We start from the raw sequence: 7,994 nt of genomic DNA, 5'->3' as shown, positions 1-7,994 counted from the left end.
TATGATCCCGCTTAAATAAAATATCTAGACTAGGCACATGCAGAAAGACTAAAGTTTATTAGTGGTTACCAGAGGCGAGTGGGAGGAGGAAGTGGGGAGGTATTGCTTAAAAGGTACTAAGTGTCTGTTAAGGGTGATGAAAAAAATTGGAAACGGATAGTGGTGATGCAGTGGAGTCACTAAGGTTGGTGTCACCCAGTGCTGTAACTCATGGTGTCACCCCCTCCCCCCGTGGACCTCCTCCCATACCAGACCATACAGAATCCTTAGTAATGTGTATTATCCATTTTAATCATAGAATAATATGTGATAAATATAGTTGTAAATTGCTTAAATGTAACATTTCTTAGATTATATGAATACTAACAACAAAATTATTTTGTAAAATCTTTCTACATTGAATTACATTATTAGTCACAACATTATTAGTAACTCAGCAGAAGCCTTTTTTGATTTTTCTCCTTCTTTTCCTGTAATTACTACTACATTCTGAAAAAGTTCTTAATATAAGTTCACAGATACTAATTACCACAATATTGTAGCTAATACACCAGAAAATTTGACAAAATCAGCAACTATAAAAACACTGGCAACCACAAAAACAACAGGGTGTGCTTGTAGCTTGTGCAGACGAAACTACGTGATGCAAAGTGTCATTGTAACTGGATAATAATGACAGCTCTGATGAAAGTGAATTATAAGGTTCAAAAAGTAATTTAGCATAGAATTTTAGCCTTGTAGGTATATTGATACACGTCATCTGGGCTTATGAAAAATGCTTTTTTTGTTATAACTAACTACAGGGATATTTTTATTAAAAATAATAAATTTGTGCTGAAACACTGTGTCACCCCGTCTGACAGTGTCACCTGATGCAGTCAGCACCCCCCGCACTCCCCTAGTGATGACACTGTGGTGATGGTTGCACAACATGGTGAACATAATTAATTTCACTGAATTGTATATGTGAAAATGGTTGAAATGGCAAATGTTTTGCCGTATCTATTTCACCACAATAAAATTTTTTTTTAAAGAAATCAAGATGCAGTTACTGTAGTCCTGGGGTCATGAAGCTTCCGCGGAGTTCTCTCCAGTGCCAAACAAAACCAAACTCGTTGCCAATGAGTCAGTTCCGATTCATAGTGACCCTATAGAACAGAGTAGAACTGCCCCATAGGGTTTCCAAGGAGCAGCTGGTAGATTCAAACTGCTGACCTTTTGGTTAACAGCGGAGCTCTTGGCAGTGGTTCTCAAAATGCAGCTTGAAAGCTAATCTATCATGACAGAAAGCAAGCCAGTGGGGATGGAGCGAAGGACAGATTGTAAGAAAATTTGGGGTGTGATGAAAATGTCTCTTATCTTGATTATAGTGATGGTTTAGAGGGTGTCAAAAGTGATTAAACTGTACACTTTAAATATGTGCAATTTATTGTACTTCAACTGCACTTCAATAGAGTTATTTAAAACATAGCATATATCAGAATCACTTGGTGGGCTTGTACATAATACAGATTGCTGAGCTCCAACTAGAGTTTCTGATTCATTATGCCTGGGGTGAGGCCTGAGAATTTACATTTCTAGCAATTAGCCAGTTGCTGCTGATGTCACTGGTCTGGGGACCATGCTTTGAGAACCACCGTTTTGGAGCACACGAGGTCTTCTAGATGTGAATTAGCAAAACAATTGATGCTCCTCACCTTGCATTCCTCTGCAGAAGATCCCAATGTGTCCATGATAATGCTTGTCAGCACAAAATAATAGAACCAAAATGTGCCTGATTTCCAAGTTCCAAAACTCTGAGGCAATGGTTAAAACACACCCAGAACTCTAACTGCAAGGAATTTAGGGAAATGTAGTTTTAACTTTCTAGCCTCTGTAGTACAGGAAGTCTCACTTGAAGGAAATGGAAATAGATGGTTACTGCCTATCTATTATACCCTGTACAGACACTGAGGCTGAAATGTTCTACCCAAAATGGAGGGCCTTCCCAGAAGATTAAAAATAATGTGTCAGTACCACACCTAGGGGAAGCTGACTGACACTGTCCTTGAAAGAGGATCCCACTGTTAAAAAAAAAAAAAAACACATTGCCACCGACTCCAACTCATATTGATCTTATAGGACAGAGTAGAACTGCTTCTTCTGGTTTGCCAAGAAATGGCTGGTGGTATTCAAACTGCTGACCTTTTGGTTAGGAGCCAAGCTCTTAACCACTACACCACCAAGGCTCTGGTATACTACTTGCAGATTCTACCCAGTTCCCACCATCCTAGACTGATTTATTACCTCTAGTATTTTTCTTGCTGGTGTTAAGGGGTTCTTTATACATTTGGAAACCCTGGTGCCATAGTGATTAAGAACTAAAGGCTGCTAATGAAAAGGTCAGCAGTTCAAATCCACCAGGCACTCCTTAGAAACTATGGGGCAGTTCTACTCTGTCCTATAGGGTCACTATGAGTCAAAATCGACTCGACGGCAATAAGTTTTCTATGTTCTAGACATGAGTCTTTTGTCAGATGTATGCATTACAAATATCTTCTCCCGTCCGGTGCCTTGCCTTTTCACGCTCTTAATGGTGTCTCTAGATATACTGAAATCCTTAAGTATAAAGAAGTTCAATTTATCGATTTTTTTCTTTTATGGTTAATGTCTGTGTGTGTGTGTGTCTTGTTAACTAGAAAACCTTTGCCAACCGAATGAAGAAATTCTCCTTTTTCTACACCTATGGTCAGCTGATCTTTGACAAAGGACCAAAGTCCATTAAATGGGGGAAAAGACAGTCTTTTTAACAAACGGTGCTGGCAAAACTGGATGTTCATCTGTAAAAAAAGTAACAGGATCCATACCTCACACCATATACAAAAACTAACTCAAAATAGATCAAAATCCTAAATATAAAACGTAAAATGATAAACATCATGGAAGAAAAATTAGGGACAACGCTAGGGGCCCTAACACAAGACATAAATTCAATACAAACCATAACTAACAATGCACAAACGCCAGAAGATAAGCTAGATAACTGGGAGCTCCTGAAAGTTAAGCACTTGTGCCCATCAAAAGACTTCACCAAAAGAGTAAAAAGAGAACCTACAGACTGGGAAAAAAAATTTGGCTATGACACAACCAACAAGGGTCTAATCTCTAAAATCTATAGAATACTTAGACACCTCAATAACAAAAAGACAAATAATCCAATTAAAAAAATGGGCAAAGAATGTGAATAGACACTTCACCAAAGACATTCAGGCAGCTAACAGACACATGAGGAAATGCTGTCGATGATTAGCCATAAGAGAAACGCAAATCAAAACTGCAGTGAGATACTCTTTTACCCGGAGAGTACTGGCAAAAGCCAAAAAAAAAAAAAAAAAACCAAACAGAAAATAACAAATGTTGGAGAGGTTGTGCGGAGGTTGGAACTCTTATGCACTGCTGGTGGGAATGTAAAATGGTACAACCACTATGGAAAACCATATGATGCCTCCTTAAAAAGCTAGAAATAGAAACAGTCTCACTCCTAAGAATACATCCTAGAGAAATAAGAGCTGTCACACGAATAGCAATAAGCACACCCATGTTCATTGCAGCATTATTCACAATAGCAAAAAGATGCAAACAACCAAAGTGCCCATCAACAGATGAATGTATAAACAAATTATGGTAAATACACACAATGGAATGCTATGCAACAATAAAGAACAATGATGAATCCATGAACCGTCTCACAACATGGATGAATCTGGAGGGCATTATGCTGAGTAAAATAAGTCAATCACAAAAGGGCAGATATTTTATGAGACCACTATTATCAAAACTCAAGAAAAGGTTAACATGCAGAAAAAAAACAGTATTTGATGGTTATGGCGGAGGGGAGGGGTGGGGAGGGGAAATCACTAACAAGATATTACACAAGTGTTAACTTTGGTGAAAGGAAAGACAACACACAATATAGGGAAAGTCAGCACAACTTGACCAAGCCAAAGCCATAGAAGCTTCCTAGACACATTCAAATACCTTGAGGGACTGAGTTACCAGGGCTGAGGGCTTGGAACTGTAGTCTTGGGGGACATTTAGATCAATTGGCATAACATAGTTCATAAAGAAAATGTTCTACATCCTACTTAGGTGAGTAGTCTGGAGTCTTAAAAGCTTGAGAGTGGCCATCTGAGATACATCTATTGGTCCCATCCCCACCGGAGCAAAGGAGAGTGAAGAAAACCAAAGATACAAGGAAAATATTAGTCCAAAGGACTGATGGACCACATGAACCACAGCCTCCATCAGCCTGAGGCCAGAACTAGATGGTGCCCGGCTACCACCACTGACCTCTGTGATAGGGATCACAATAAAATGTCCCAGACAGAGCACAAGAAAAATGTAGAACAAAATTCAAAGTCATAAAAAAAAGACCACACTTACTGGTCTGACAGAGTGGAAGAACCCCTGAGACTATGGCCGGTGGACACCCAGCTAACTCAGAACTGAAGCCACTCCCGAAGTCCACCTTTCAGCCAAAGATTAGACAGGCGTATAAAACAAACAGTAACACATGTGAGAAATGTGCTTCTTAGTTCAGTTAAGTATAGGAGACCTAATGGGCAACACCTTCCCAAAAGCAAAGAGGAGAAGGCAGTAAGGGACAGGAAACCTGGAGGAATGGACACGGGAAACCCAGAGTGTAAAGGGACGGGGAAGAGGGCCGAACATTGCGAGGACTGCAACGAATGTCACAAAATAATTTGTGTATAAATTTTTGAATGAGAAACTAATTTGAGCTGTAAACTTTCATGTAAAACACAATAAAAACGTTCTCCTTTTTCTTTCTATAACTTTTGTTGTTTTATCTTGCATATTTAAATCTTTATCTTAAATTAATTTGGGGAATAGCTTGAGGAAGGAGTCAATGTCCACATTGCTTTCCTTTGTATATCCAGTTGATCCAGCATCACCTTTTGATGTTGCATTCACTTGTCATATGGACTTCTTTAATCTGGAACGTTTAGTCAGTCTTTTTTTGTGTGTTTCATAGCATTGTTATTTTTGAGACGTACAAGCCAGTTATTTTGTAGAACGTTCCTCAATTTGGGTTTGTCTGCCCTTTCTTCTGATTAGATTCAGATTAGGCATTTTTGTCGGGAATATCACAAAAGTGATGTGCCCTTCTCAGTACATAAACAAGGTACATAACTTTTATTTGCCCCACCAGTCGTGATGTTAACTTCAGCTGCTTGGTTAAGGTAGTATCTGCCATGTTTTTCCGTTCTAAAGTTGCTATTTTTATCTTTGTACTACTAATTCTCATGATTTCTACAACTCATTGTTTTGTCAATGATCACTTCATTGCTTTGAAGAAAATGTATTGAAGGAAGAAGGAATTTAATTAATATCTGATCACAGGAATAGAAATGATATCCACCAGGAGTGTTTTTTTTTTTAAAAAAAAAAAAAAGCTTAAGTCCTCCCCGTCGGGGAATCGAACCCCGGTCTCCCGCGTGACAGGCGGGGATACTCACCACTATACTAACGAGGAACCGACAGACAACATCGTTTTAGGAAATCCTCCTGAAATTATGCGCTGTTGTCCTCGGTTCGGTCACTGCAGGCACACGCTTCCCACACCAACCACACAACAGCGCGACTCTGCGTCTGAGCCGAGAGTGTCGGCGCCCAGCTCTCAGTCCACTCTAACCCATCCCTTACCCCCCAGAAAAGGCCACCGCGGTGGGACGGTCGGCGTTGGCGCTTTTTGAGAGCCGTAAAATTGGAAGAAAAAAAAAAAAAAAAGTCCTCGCTAGGTTTCTTTGGGGTGCACTGGTTCCCACAGAACACTCGTCGCTCTGGTTCTCAGTCCTAGCGAACATATAAGGGAGTCGCGAACTCTGAAAGAGGCGCCCATAGACTCCACTGAGGCTTCAACATGGGTTTCGAACACAGGAAATGCAGAGGTGGGACAGACACCTGCCCTCGGCTAAGGGAAAAAAAATGGTGCTAGCTCTCTGGAGTCAAGGCTGCTGTTGTTCTTTTTTTTTTTTCTTTTAAGAAGTGACTTGTTTTTCCCTTTGCTGGACAATCAATCAAAGCGAACTTTTCACTAGGTTTCTTCCTGGGCCAACCGTTATCAGGTGGTTTGTACTAGCAAAGGAACAGTAAACTACCCCAGTGAGAGGAAAAACCTCCCGTAGTCGGCAGGAATCGAACCTGCGCGGGGGAACCCCAATGGATTTCTAGTCCATCGCCTTAACCACTCGGCCACGACTACACACATGACATGGTTTCTTTTCAAGTCCATAAAAGGAAATTTCATCTCCTGACATCATAAGGCATGTTTTTTTGCTTTTTCCTTTTTCTTTTTCTTAAAATAGAGGTAAAAACGGCCTCGTGCGCAAGAAAACGTACTCTACGAGTTAGATAGAAACGCTCAGGTGAAGTGCGAGTTTGGCAAAGATCACCATCTCTCCGGCACGGTGGTTATGAAGCTTGTCTGTTAGCCCGCAGGTCTGCGATTCGAATCCACTAGTCATTCCTTGAAAACGCTGTAGGGCGGTTCCATTTTGTCCTACAGGGTTGCTGTTAACATGTTCAGCTTTAGTTCACTGCATCAACAGCAGTGCTGTTCTGACAATTTTAGGCCTCTGTATTCTCAGGCTCTTACCCTAGCTCTAGGCCTGATACCTACAGCTTTTTTTTTTGAAAGTTCCAGGCATTCAGGTTCCTGGGTTTCAGGGAAGGAATGATTTCCGCTGATTTGCATCCCAAGTGGAGCGCGAGGAAAACGATGCGGAAAAGCCCACTTGCCTCCCCTAGCTCTTGTATCTTTACCACCTAGGCCTACACCATCAATCCCAGGGTGTTTACCTGGCGCTTTGCAATTCACAGTGCGCTTCCACACTGCAGTCAGGTTAAGAACGAATTTTATAGGTGGTTCGTGAGTTCCTACCCCTCCTCTCCAACCTGGCTACCTTCCAAAAGGAAGATCCTAGTTTGAATTTTGGCCAAGGCAGGAGCCCATTTTCACTAAATTTACCGATGATGTATGTCTTCTTTTCCCTTGCTAGTTTCCATTTTAGCCTCTAAAGCTGCCAGGCACGGTGTTTTTCTGGGCCGGGGACAGATTACCCGACAGGCAAGGTAGGCATGAATTTACTTGTGCTTATTTACTAATCTGTAGTGCCCAAGTGAAATTGTTCACTACAGATTAGTAAAGAAACACAATTAAACCCATGTTTACCTTACTTACTTTAAGCCTGCGCATACCTTGCTTACTGGTTAATACCCCCCCTGCCTGAGCCCTTGGGTGCATAGATTCCTGTAATTGGGCAAGTTACTCAACCTATCTATGCTTCAGTTTCCTTTTTTTTTTTTTTTGTAAAGTAAGAATAATAACCCTGAAGTAACTTCATAAAGTTGTTTTGACAATTAGATAAACTGATAAATGTAAAGCGCTTAGAACACTACCTGGCACATAGAAAGTGTTAAGTGATAGCTAATTTTATCTGGTTTCTCCATAGTGATTACCAATTATCTACATATTGGCTTTCCATTTGCTGTCCTTTGCATCTATCACTTTCACTCTTTTTAAATATTTTATTGTGTTTTAGGTGAAAGTTTACAGAGTAAATTAGTTTCTCATTTAACAATTAGTACACAAAGTGTTCCTTCCATGACATTGGTTGCAATCTCCGCACTGTGTCAACACTCTCCCCATTTCTGCCCTGGGTTCCCTGCTTCCTTTTGTCTGGTTTTCCTACCCCTTCTTGCCTTCTCATCTTTGCTTGTGGGCAAATGTTGCCCTTTTGGTCTCGTATAACTGTTTGTTCTACAGAGCACGTTCTTTTCGGGTGTTATTGTTTATTTTATAGACCTGTGTATTCCTTGGCTGGAAGGTAGTCCGGGAATGGCTGCAGTTCCAAATCAGAGGGGTGTCTTAAAGCCATAGTCTCGGGTCCCTCGAGTCTCTATCTGGCCAGTAAATCTGGTCTTTTTTTTTAATG

At 40.7% G+C, this 7,994-nt stretch overlaps 2 non-coding genes across 2 annotated transcripts; both read right to left on the bottom strand.

Moving 5' to 3' along the window:
• Window positions 1-5,461: 5,461 nt before the first annotated feature.
• Window positions 5,462-5,533, bottom strand: TRNAD-GUC (transfer RNA aspartic acid (anticodon GUC)). Its single transcript has one exon. It is a non-coding gene; the product is annotated as a tRNA-Asp (tRNA).
• A 647-nt stretch (window positions 5,534-6,180) lies between these two features.
• On the bottom strand, window positions 6,181-6,262 carry TRNAS-AGA (transfer RNA serine (anticodon AGA)). Its single transcript has one exon. It is a non-coding gene; the product is annotated as a tRNA-Ser (tRNA).
• Window positions 6,263-7,994: the final 1,732 nt, after the last annotated feature.

The sequence above is a fragment of the Trichechus manatus genome, unplaced genomic scaffold (assembly GCF_000243295.1).
Source record: "Trichechus manatus latirostris isolate Lorelei unplaced genomic scaffold, TriManLat1.0 scaffold00180, whole genome shotgun sequence".
In the NCBI taxonomy this organism is placed as follows: Eukaryota; Metazoa; Chordata; class Mammalia; order Sirenia; family Trichechidae; genus Trichechus; species Trichechus manatus.
This window is presented reverse-complemented; position numbering and strand designations above follow the sequence as displayed.